Consider the following 13,373-nt stretch of genomic DNA (forward strand, 5'->3'; position numbering starts at 1 on the left):
ATCTTTTTGCTCAACAACTGGAATTCAGTACTTAGCGCTAAAAATGGAGAGGTTGCGAGAAATATCGCCTACTTAGGAGGTGTCACTCTCAATTAACAGAAAATTTTTCACTACAAATTCACTTCCACTAGGAAACAAATACATTGACATAAAATCAATGAATATAGTAGTTGCAGCTCTTGCACTGGGCATTTTGATTAGTTAAAATAACTGCTGAATATTATAATTTTATTTCAGAATATATTATGCATAAATACTGATCAGAATTGGATTAATAGTTTCGTATGTGTTTCAAAGATTGATTTTCCTGCATAGAATCAAATTTGGTCACTATGGCGGCACTGGAGAAATTATTTTCTAACCTCATAAATGGTAATCAATTAACATGTAGGACTAGGACTGCGAGAAATAAAATTGCACAACCGAGCTGATTTTTGCACCGTATTGAAATTGTTAGTTAATGAATTTGTATTAAGGTCCACCATATACACAGAGAATAATCGAGACGAAAGCTACAGCTTCTAGTGAAATGTTACCTCCACCGGGGATCGAACCCGGAACTCCTTGATATCATGACAGCAGTTTGGAGCTGGAGTTTTAATCTTTCAAATTCTTAGCATTTGAGAGTTAGGTACTTTGGAAATTATTTGATTCTTTAACGTCGTCTTTCTCCCTCTCGAACATTTGCAGCGATAAGGATATAACGATGAAACTAATGGGAGAAGATCGCAATTGTCAGCTCTAGAATGAGGAACTAACAAACAGAAAAGAAACACAACGCTTCTTTAGATTTTGAACGTCGTCCTACTTATACCGGGTTCGATACCCGGTGGAGGCACAAGTGGTTCGGATCCCACTTTAAACTGTAGGTACAGTCCCGATTAGCCTTACTGTGCATAAAGTGAACTTAAAAAACCAAATCACCCAACCAAGACCAATTGTACTCTTCTAGTTGTATATGTCAACAATTAAAGAACAATCTCACAGCCACATTGATTGATTGATTTGCATTATTTTACTTCGCTTTTTGTGCCACTTTTGGGTAATTTGCGAAGATTGGGATGAGTGATGATATGATGAATGGATACTCACAAAGATCCATGTGGCGGGATTCGAATCAGGGACCCTTGGTGTCGTAGCGCGATGTGCTAACATCTCCGACACGGGCCCGGCACTCACAGCCATTCTATACGTCCACCTACCGAAGAAGAAACAGATTTCGTAGCAAGTTTGGCGACCGAATTACTTAGTGTCAAGTGATCAGTGGCCACTGTTATCCAGACATATTAAACATCGTAATAACGTAACCTTGAAATCAAGTTTTATAATGGAAAATGTACAAAAAAACGTACTACAAAATCTAGGGGCTACAGGGGGTGTTTCAGCCCCCCCTGTAGCGCCGTCCCTGCTAAGGGAGCGTAGCCTAAACCCAGCCCTGAAACTATTGTTATTATAAACAAAAATCGGTAACATTATCGTATGAGGGAAACGGATTCCTTCAAATTTACATGAGAAAGTATACTTACGGGAATCATTTTCTTTAGCGTTGTGGAAGTAGATTTGATCAATTTTAATGTGAATGCGTGTTGTTTTCTGCGAAAATCTCTGTCCGACGCGCTGTTTCTGCTCCCGCCATTTGCTTTCTGCACGAGAGTGCAATGTTCCGTGTGTTAAGATGATGCAACCCCGTAGCCAGTGTTTCAGCCTCGCCGTGTTTTCACTAGAACATGACGTGTCGAGTATTTTTAATGTTTTTTTTTTTAAACTATGCTTGCCTAACTTAACCTAACCTAACCTTACAGAAAATGGTTTTTGGGGCTAACGTCAGTGGTTTGCGACATATTAGCATAATTTCAAATCCGGGCACGAAAGTAGATATTTTCCGGTGAACGAGGTTGCAACACTGCTAAATCGACAAAACACTCTCAGAACACCCCCTAAACCAGTACGCTATCACGGCCATAATGTGTTACAGATTCGATACAACAAGTAACAGTAAGTACTCGTAAATCTAAGAAATAGACATTGATATGCATTATTTCACTTTAGGAAATGTTCCACATTCGAAAATAACACATTAGCAATGTAAAGAAGTCCGAAATATATGATTCGTAGGTGTTTCCCTCATACGATAATAGTACCCAAAAATCCTCAACAGATGGCGCTGTGTGTACGTATAATACATAGAGATATCGTTGTGTTTCACGAAAATAAAAATAAACATATTAACGAACATCTAGTTCGTAAATATAAAAGATGCAAATATAATGCAATGCGAGAAGCCGCAAACATATTGCTAGTATAATATAAAATTAAATATAGGCAGATATATTACAGAGCTAATATAATAATTTTATTTACTTGTTGCAGTTCTTAATGATTATTAGGGCTCGAAAGTTGATGACCTTAAAAGTTGGAGAAACAAAAAAACAATCCTAAAAATTTTCTCAGAAAATGAAAGCTTTACTTTTCATAAATTACAAGAAAGTATTTGAATAATTCGATAAAACCCGCTCGTTGGTGATTTAAACCACTAAAGCAAAGGGATAAAAGCAATTAAGTGATAATGTAAACTCCATACCAGCTAACTTTAGACCAGGAGAACGAGAACAAGTCTCTGCGCAAGTAGTGACGCGAGACGGCTCCACCAATGAACAGTGAGAGAAACGGGATTGCGTAATGGGCGACGGGAGTTACCCGATTTCCTCCTTCGCTATGCAGCGTTGCAAACTTTTGAAAAGGATAATACCGAACGCACATGGCAAATGGAGCGTATTTTTGTCTCCAGGTCCGTATGATTGGTTTCAGAATTTTTTAGGGAAATATTAGGGATAAAACTGCAAGAGCAAATTTTGACAAGCCGTGCATTTAGCGTACGGACTAAGGTTTGGACCGTACATCTGTACATGTACGGTCAGGACCGTACGGTTGGCAACGCTGCGCTTTCACCACTGGATTTTCCTCCTCCTCCTCTGCCTATATTATGTTTTCTGGTTCTAACTGAAGGGAAACGGACTGATTTCAGGTTTAGCATTGTTTTCAAGGCTCAGAAAGAAAGCTGATTTGTCATCTTCGTAGCCCTACTGAAGCCTTGGTTTCGTCTCGAAATAATAGATACAAAATTGTTAAAATAAACTAAAAAATACTGCAAAACTTGATACGTTCTAAGCATAATTACTTCACGCGTCGTATTATTTTACTATTAATATTAACTTAATAATACTCAGCGGTGAACGATGAGACTCGATGAAGTACACAGACTCCTCTCAGATACAGGGATAGTGTTAGGCAAAGACAATATTCACAGCACAGAGAAATAAAACCACATTACTGCCGTATGTATAAACTGAAAAGTTTTATTCTTTATTTATTGCAATTATAATGCAACTATACTTGAGACGAAGGCGAGGATTGACTCAATTAAAATGCATAAACTCAATGCGTGGCTATCGGCAAGCCTATGATCACATAGACCTAGCTTGCGCCCCGAACTACCACACCAAGAGATATTGCAATGATAACTGAGCCAATATTTGCTCTTTAGCCTTTTATTTCCAAATTAATCCTTAGGCTAACTTTATTATTTGACGTAGAATGGTTGCAGTATTGTGCATATCATCAATGCATGGCTATCGGCGTACATATGTTCACATAGGCCTAGCTTGCGCCCCGAACTACCATACCAGGATGTATGCACAACACCGAGGAGTTCTTTTTAAGTTTAAAAGCTTCGTCGATCCGTGGCGAAAAAGTGTGATGATTCTTACGCGATATCCTTGCTTTTATACTATTTTCTAGAACACAGATTAAAGTACAGATGAATCATTCACTATCTACAAAAGGATACTATCAACAAAACTGACATCTATACATCTTTAGAAATACAAATTCGTATAGTGCACTCTCTTAAACATGAAGATACATTAAACTACTCATAACAGAGCATAAAATACAATAAACATTAAACAAAAGATATATATTACAAACAGGGTGCAATATTACATATAATAACAAAGAAATTACGCTTTCTTTTACAAAAATAAATTCATTAGTGACATATCTTCTACTGGTGACGTCACATAAAAGTGTGGATCATATCATACTATAACTAATTTTCTAAGTGACTTCATAACCGAAGTGACAATCGTCCCTCACAACCTCTTCATAACCTTACACCAATTAGTATAGGTCTTCAAGTGGCACGTGACACGTGTCAATTGTCGCTAAGGTGTGAAATCTCCCCCAAACACATTATCTATAAATAATTTAGCAGCCACCTTGACATGTCTGGATAAATCTCTTATACTCTGTCCCAGGAAACTCTGGAGCGAGCGAACGAAAGCAAGTGTCAGTGATTCGAGAGGGTTCGACCAATGAACACGTGAGAGGGAACGGGATTTCGTGGAGGGGGAAAGCGAATGCAGCTATAGCTCTTGTCCAGTCTTACGGCGGTCGGCCTACATGCTGGCAAGGGAAGTGGGGATCGGGGAAGCGACCAATCCAGCGCGATGAGAAACGGAGCACGAGGTGCGCGCAGCACATCCTCCCGCGACATCGTAACTCTCGCCTCCACCGCTGTTGTCTGGTTTGTCTGCTGTGTTTTCCCCGCTCGCGACTTCACTTGCCAGCATGTAGGTCGCCCGCCGTAAGACTATACAATAGCTGTAGCAGGTGTGTTCGTATCAGCGTTTACTGCTTCTCTCCGCCCACCTCCTTCCTATCCTTGCTCCACTGATTCCCGGGATTCGTCAGCTCTAGCTCTGGTTTCAATGTTTTGCAACGTACTATCGATAATAGTCAAATAAAATGATGCGGAGAGTAAGCTAATGCCTATAGACCTAAACTGAAAATACAATAGCTAAGTGGAGTGATATTAACATTCAGCACTTCATCATAAGGACATGTGATGCATAAGAAAACATTTCCTACCCAGGATGAAGGCGTATGACAAACAGCTTCTTCACTCCACACCCGTCGAGTCATACACCAGGCCGTCGAATGATGAAGCGCTCCTTCCGACGGTCGACATCTCGGAATTAATAACGCCTAGATGCTTATAATTTCGACGGTGCATCTCATTGCTTCCAATAACCAAGCGTAACCATTTCAGATCAATTATAGTTTTTGTTTCTAACCACTGTGTCTCTCGTGAAGTGATAATGTGCGAAGTACCTACATGAATACCTGGATCATATTATGGTCTACAACGCCTGATATACCGAGCTTAGGGGGGCGGGGGGGGGGGGCTATCACCAGGCCTCTGGTTAGCTATTCCAGCCGGATGACTGGCCAGTCATTTGTTTTCTGGGAGACATTTTAATGGATCGCAGGCTATTTCATTCGTGCTGTGTGCAGAAAGAAATTGTTAACAGCGGTCCATTTTAATTGGGCAACGGTTTCGTAACTCAGCAACGGACACGTGACTTAGATTTTGCTTATGGATCATTTGTTATCTGGCAGAAATGTTATTTGTCATCGAGTTTTGTTAAATGTCTTCAGTGGTACTATTTGTATTTTCCTTGTTCCAGACCTGTATGAAACGGCTTTCTGTGTTCGGTAAACACAGAGGAGATAAGAAACATTTACAGCAAGTGCCGAGAGGAGTTTTCTGGTTAAAACCCCGAGAAATTCTCTCAATTTCTGCATTTCTTCCTTTCTATATATTCCTCTATTCGCGTGTGTGCTTTCGGTCCAGGAGAGAAGAGCAAGCGTAAATGGGTTCTGGACCGTAAATAACCTTATTATCTGTAAGGTATTCCAATTCGGTCCAGGAGCCTTTTTTCCAGATGAATATCTGTATCGGAACCCAATAGAGCCCTTTAGAATTTGTTGTTCCCTGGACCTTTCATTCTAGCATGAAGCAATGGAGAACTACAAGTTCCTACAAATTTTTCCTTACTTTTTATATCCCTCTCGGCGTATGTAAATTCTTTCTTTACTATAGTTGAGGGGTGTAAGGGGTGCTCCTTCCACGTAGTGCACCCAATAGTCAACCTCACTTCCACGTAGCACACCCTGGACTGCAGACTAACGAGGCTCTGGCGACTGGTCCCATAGCCAGTATAATTTTGTTTGTGTTGTCCTGTGTTTTGTCCTTATTTGTGCTGAGTGCTCCTTTACAGCCTCAGCTTTTAACGAAAGTCAGAAGATTTTAATATTTTATGATTTTTAGTTATGCAACGTTAGAGTTGTTCTGTGTAACGATAAGGGGCTGGACCCCGTATAATGTGACGGGTGGGAAATAGCCTTAGTGCTGACGCACCCAAAACTTTAAATTCAAATTCAAATTTACTATAGTTGATCATAGTTGATTCTCATCTGAACAAATTGAGTGGACAACAGTGGGGGCTAAAGCAATTTCAAGGTGGGCTAGGGTCCACTCGGCAACCCCCGCCCCCCGGGCATATTATTCAGCTCTGCTAAATACCACCGTAGAAAAAAAACAAATCCATCCGTTTATATCTGTGTAATCTGTAAGCTGACTACATATTCCGGCCTACGACAAAAGCAAAAAAGAAAAGGTACCAGAAAACCTGTTCATTTGAATCAAGTGTAGCGGAGATCAGTATCACATTCCATATACCACGCGTTTCTCCTTTTTTCCCGTACTGTGCGTTGGTTGCCAAACCACGATCTGATATCGGAGCTCCCAAAGGTGATTTTCGGCGACATAAATTTACCTGGAGCTTTCCGCTTGAACGTAAAACAGAGTAGGCATATCGCTGCCCGTTTAGGCCACCTTGATTCTCATCTGCGTTTTCCGTCGGCGCCATTTTTTCCCCTCCAGAGCGACAAGCCTTCCTTCTTCTTCTTTCATTATGTACAAATTTAACCTGATTAAGTCGCAGGACGTTGGAGTGGGAAGTTGACTTTATCGTGCTTTTACGTTTCTGGTGTCTTGCTTGAGGGGCGGGGCGAGAGGGGGATGAATTACGTGTTGCACAGTAGTCTGGTAACAGGTTGATCCAGAGTTGCCATCCTGAAGTCTCAACACTTTATACCACAACCTGCTCGACTTAGGACATCAGCACATGAGATAACACAGGATACGATTCTTTGATACACATCAAATCGAAATCGGTTCTCAACCTTCTTTAATTTTCTATACATATCGTAAGTGTACTTGTCAACTATCTTTCAAATTTTTCTCCTTGTATATAATCTATTGTTGCATATTTGACTTGATTCAATTGCTCATTGTAATTATCTAACTTTTTATCGTTGTTTTGATCATAGCTTTATACCTTTCTACTTTCTTATAATGAGATTTATTCTTTGTGACAGGTGCTGCCATCTGTTATTGTCTAAGTAAAACCTTTTCCTTTCATCGCTCCTATGGACACGTAACAATATACAGTCATTATTTTCGGAACAACTATAGATGACCGCGCAAATTTATTACAAGAGTCAAAAGAAAACCTTAAATGTTTCTGTTTGTCGATGACTGTAAACTCTTCACAGAAATCTCATCAGAACACGATGCTTTAATCTTACAGCAAGCTCTTATAGAACTACTTGTGTGGTGTCGTCAGTGGAAACTTGAATTGAATCCTTTCAAAAGGATCTTGGAGTAATCATCGACGAAAAACTCAACTTTAATGAGCACATTACAAACACTACTAAAAGAGCAATGCGTCTTCTGGATCTTCTGTACAGATTCACTGAAATCCAAAACCAATCATCCATCAGCATATTTTACAAATCCCTTATCTCCCCATTCTTGAATACTGCTCTATCTGGACTATGGCTTCAAAAACATAGTATCTTTTCCGCCATTGATCCCCACAGAATACCTTCACTGAGGCACCTTCACAAAACAGATATTATGTCTGTCTTCAATATCCAACCACCACACACTCGTCGCGAATTAGCAGATATAAAATTTTTGCACAAAATCATGAATGGTAAAATTAAATGCGAATTTGTGCTCAACAAATTTCATCTAAGCGTCCCCACACGGCCAACCCACAACGTTAAGCTCTTCCACAATCCCACCACAAGGCTCTCCCTTCTACAGCGGTCTCTTTTCTACAGGCTTCCTCACTCATATAATAACTTGCCTCCAAATGTGGACATATTCTTGCCAGAACAAAGTTTTAGAAAATTGTTAACGATGTATGTATAATGTATAATTTTGATTTGTTTTCTGTGCCATCTTGTACTCTATTTTGCATAAATAACTTGCAATATGCACACCTCATCTGACAGCGTATTATTTGGAATTATCTCGAGGATTACTCTCGTACATAACACATACAAATCTCTTACACTCGTGGCATCTTTAATATACCCAACAGATGGCAGGAGATTTAACCTTATCGCCCACCAATGTCGCAGAAGGAGAAAACGAACTCTCAGATGCATGAAAGTTCATTATCTCAAAACAAGAAAATATAATTTAGTAAATAATATGAATAAATATTCCCTTTGTCGTGTGACTGTTCGCTATGACAGCACAAGTTCATTTCTTTCTTATATTCTTTGTTTAAATGTATAAATATAATGCTTATGTATTTTAATCTTAAAATGTTAATGTTCAAGTTCTGGTTAATAACGTTTGTTTCGAATCTATGGTAAGTTGTATTACGTTCATGTGCTTGGCAACATTGAGGTTGACATGGTCACAGATATAACAGTTGCGAGGGTTTGTGATAAAAGTTTCTATCAACAAGTGATTTGCCGAGTTTTCATCCATAGAAATATTCAGGCATCCTTTTGTCGCTGTTTTTCTGGACAGTCCTTGTCTGGTGCCCAGTGTTTATGGGAAGAGTTACATTATAATTACAGCTTGAAAATTCATGATTTTGCCCTCAACGTTTACACTTCAACTTACTGTTAGAGTTGGATTTAAAATTACCATAATGGAGATTTACTCTATGCATAAACTTTGCTTGAAAATTTCACACCTAAACTCACAAACCTTGGGAATCGAACTAAGGTCTCTGGCGTGGCAGTCAGACGCGCTTACGTCACTTTTCTGTCACTTTTGGCTAATCGAGGCTATGAGGTTGAGGAGATGCATAGAGGAAAAGTTTCAACGGAGCGGTGCATTCTGGCGGAGCAAGTCCGAGAAGCACGCTACAACGTCAGAGGTCCCATATTCGAACCCTGGGCTAGACATGGGTGTAACGTGGTATTTGCTCCGTGAGTCATTTCATCAGTTTATCCTCATCGTGGCGATTAATCCAAGAGGTAGAAAACGACATAAAATGATCAAGATACCGTAGAAATAAATAAAATATTTAACCAATCATCCACATATATTTTCTTTACCCACATTTCACGTTGTCATTTTTAAAAGTTCGTAATTGACTGCACATTTTACCTCCAAGTGAAATCTCTACGTAAGTTTTATTTATTTACATTCACAAAATCAACTAAGACCTCATGCTCAATGTAAAAATAATCTTTCTCTTTTCTCCATTTCATAACTTTTTAAAGTATGTAAGCTCGTGCATACTGCTACAAATATAACTTTCTTCAAGGAACGGTTACTTTTTGTACTCTAGAATAATAGTATTATAACGAAGTTTTACAGCTACTGTTTCCAAGTTAGTCATTGAACTTGGTTTGTGAGATACAGCTGGCATATTACGCTGAAAGCATGATAAGTGAATGATCCTGCACTCTAGCGGCAAACAGAACAACTTCATGAACCATCGTTTGATTTCATTGTCTCAATTCTGTGTTTCACTGAAGTCTAAAACTTATGTACAAGAAAATATAGGTTTTCAACTTTTGTACAACAGATATAAATCTGAGGTATGAGGTATCTGATCGTATGAGGCTCAGTGACGAAATTACGGTTTAATTTAAGCTGTTTCCTTTCTTTAATATCTGCGGTAAATTGTGTCCAGGTTCCCTCAATTCCACGATTGCATTCATGCTGTACCTCAGTCGCACAGTACAAGTTGTACCCAGTGATGTGCCGTAGACTATAAGTTTATCTCTACATGCGTTGTCTACACGTAATCTACGCGTAGATTACATTTAGTTGTAGTTTACATAGACTACGTAGACAATCTAAAGTGCATTAAAATTAATTTTCAAGGCTTTCATGAAAGGAAATTGACATTTTCAACTATATTGGTTCCTAACGAACTGACAAGAATCCTATTTACAACAAAATTGTATCTTCTCTTCTATCATCAACTATATGGAAGAAAACAAATAATATTCAAAGAGAGACAACAGATGGCAGTCGTGAGGCACAATTAGTCTTTTTCCCATAAAGCACTAGAATACTTCCTAGGTGAGATTTTTTCCTAGGTAAGAAATTGTTCAAATTTGGAAGGAAGAGCATGAAAAGTTCTCCTCACACATCAGCAATTGATACGCAGTATAATTTTGTTCTACTTCCACGGCCCCCTTTACTAAGTTATCTCCTTTCGCCATGTTGTTTACATAGATTACGTCATCTACGTGTATAAAATAGTCTACGTGTAGATTATCGTTGTTTACGCGTAGAACCACCCCCTTATATTTTTATGTGGGTACAATATCCGCTCATGTCCCTAATCCAAATTGCACCCACTGTACGAGCGAAGTACCCAGGTAAAGATTAACGAAAGTTTTTTTTTATAAATTCTTAATTTTCACATTACAACATAGCTGCAATTTTTGAATTAGTTATCTGCCCGGTTCTGTTTTCAGCGGTGTTAAGCGGTTGGCTTTTTGGTTTGGTCACAGAAGTTCAAAGGTTCGATGGGCATGGGTATTCTTTGTGAGTGTTACTACGTCACTTTCTTCTAATCATCATCCATCCTCATCGTCGCGATTAGCCACTCGTGGCAGAAAAGCGACATAATGTAACAAGAATGCAAATAGAAATAACGAGTAAGTAATCAGGCTTGGTTTGTGAGATCCTGCATTCTAGTTGTGTGTGTGTGCTTATATGTTTACAGGTGACACTATTTTGTTATGCTTAAATTACTTGTTGGCAAAATACCCTTACGACGTTCATGATGATAGATGAAGAATATTTAGATAGACTTCAAGTAAACTGGTAAGGAGGGTTACGAGTAGACCGATATTAGGTGGGAACAGGTGGAATTCATAGGCCTATGTAGCTCCGGTATTAACGTTCTGGTTTATGATTATCGAAAAGTTAGTTGTTGATTATTATATCTACATATTTATATGGGGTGTAAGGGGTGACCGTCCACGTAGTACACCCAATTGTCAACCTCACGTCCACGCAGTGATGTGCGTTTACGCGTAAACAACGATAGTCTACATTCTACACGTAGACTATTTTATACACGTAGATGACGTAATCTATGTAAACAACATGGCGAAATGTGATTACTTAGCAAAGGGTGCCGTGGAAATAAAACAAAAATATACTGCGTATCAGTTGCTGATGTGAGAGGAGAACTTTTCATACGCTCCCTTTCAAATTCGAACAATTTCTCACCTAGGAAATAAACCTAACATAGGAAATATTCTAGTATTTTATGGGGAAACGAGTAATGTTGCCTCACGACTGCCATCTGTTGTATTTTTTGCATACTATTTATCTTCTTCCATAGTTCATGGTAGAAGAGAAGAGAAATTTTGTTGTAAATTGGAATCTTTTCAGTTCGTTAGGAACCAATATAGTTAAAGATGTCACTTTCCTTTCATGAAAGCCTTAAAAATTAATTTTAATGCACTTTAGATTGTCTACGTAGTCTATGTAAACTACAACCCAATGTAATCTACGCGTAGATTACGTGTAGACAACGCATGTACATGTAACCTTATAGTGTACGGCACATCACTGCGTCCACGTAATACACCCTGGACTACATTTTGCAGACTAACGAGGCTCTGGCGACTGGACCTACGACCAGTATAATTCTCGTAGGACTGTGTGCGTGTTGCCCTGTGGTTTGCCCTCATGTGTGTCCCTTTACAGCCTCAGCGTTTAACCCAAGTCAGAATATTTTAGTTCATCGACATTACAAATATGTTGAATTAGTTATATTTAAGTTATGGTAAGGGGTTGGACCCCGTGTACATCGAAGGGTGCAAAATGGCCTAAAGTACCGACGTACCTAACAATAATAATTAAAAAATATACATATTTGTATTGCATTATGGAAATCTTTTTATCTTATTTTTCAACTATTGTCCTTACTCTATATTTTATTGACATTAAACTTTGTTTACAAATAGCTTTATTTGTATGCATTTATCATTGTAGTCCTGCCTCCTAGAGAATGAAAAACTAACGACTGTTTCTATGCAGAGTCTGTGCAGACAAGTTGGAGTGTAGTTTCGTTAAAATATTAAGTTTTTCGTTGTTTGTGAGATTCCCGAATAAATCCAGTTTATCTCGATAACACATGCTTTTGCATAGCACATCAGTCATTTGATATGTGCGTTTTTTATTTAGAATGATTGTAGTATTTGTATTAATGGACAAAGTTCGTTGATATCTAATTAAGATAAGTGTTAAATAATAACTGTATCAAGGAAGGGGCATGCTCTTTTACTTGTGTTATTATTTCGAAAGTGTTTCTGAAAGAGTTTGACCATTCAGAAAAACCCTTTCGACACGCCCTTGCTTTGTACCCATTTTGAAAATACACGTGCCAAGTGCAAAAGTTCCCAACAAGAATAGCGTAATTATATTAGTATTATGAGGGCCTCCCCCATGGCGCAGTGGTAGCGTCATTGCCTTGTAATCTAGGGTTCGATACCCGGTGGAGGCACAGGTGGTTCGGATCCCACTTTAAACTGTAGGTCCAGTCCCGATTAGCCTTACTGTGCATAAAGTGGACTTAAAACAGCAACTCAAACCAAACCATATTAGTATTATGGAAAATTAATTTCGCTCGCATTAGGCTATATGTAAAAATGCATTTTTGGGATCTTTATGCTTACAACATCACAATATTTTTTCAACTTTTGAAGCATATTTTGAATATGGTGTATTTGTGTGGGGAATGGGAGTGTAACATGTTTCAAGAAATCGATAAAATATTTCGAAACGAATATTGACATGACAAGTAATAGAACACTTAACCCCTTTCCAAGTTTTCACAGGTATAAGGATTTCAAAAATTGATTGATTCATTTGCTATATTTTACTTCGCTTCTTGTGCCTTTGTACTTTGGCTAATGTGCGAAGATGGGGATGAGTGCTGATGTGATGAAATTGATGAATGGACACTCACAAATATCCATGCCCAGGCCTGGATTCGAACCCTGGACCCCTCGTGTCGTAGCGGGATGTGATAACCACTCCGCCACGGGGTGTGGTGATTTAGACAATTAAGGCTGAATTGTGCATGCTTGATTCGTGTATTGAGTTCTCGATAAAGGGTTGTTTTATATATTGTTTCTTTCTTAATGCATGCCCGTACCTAGGGGAGGGGCCATGGGTG

The sequence above is a fragment of the Lepisma saccharinum genome, chromosome 18 (genome assembly GCF_977018435.1).
Source record: "Lepisma saccharinum chromosome 18, izLepSacc3.1, whole genome shotgun sequence".
Lineage (NCBI taxonomy): Eukaryota > Metazoa > Arthropoda > Insecta > Zygentoma > Lepismatidae > Lepisma > Lepisma saccharinum.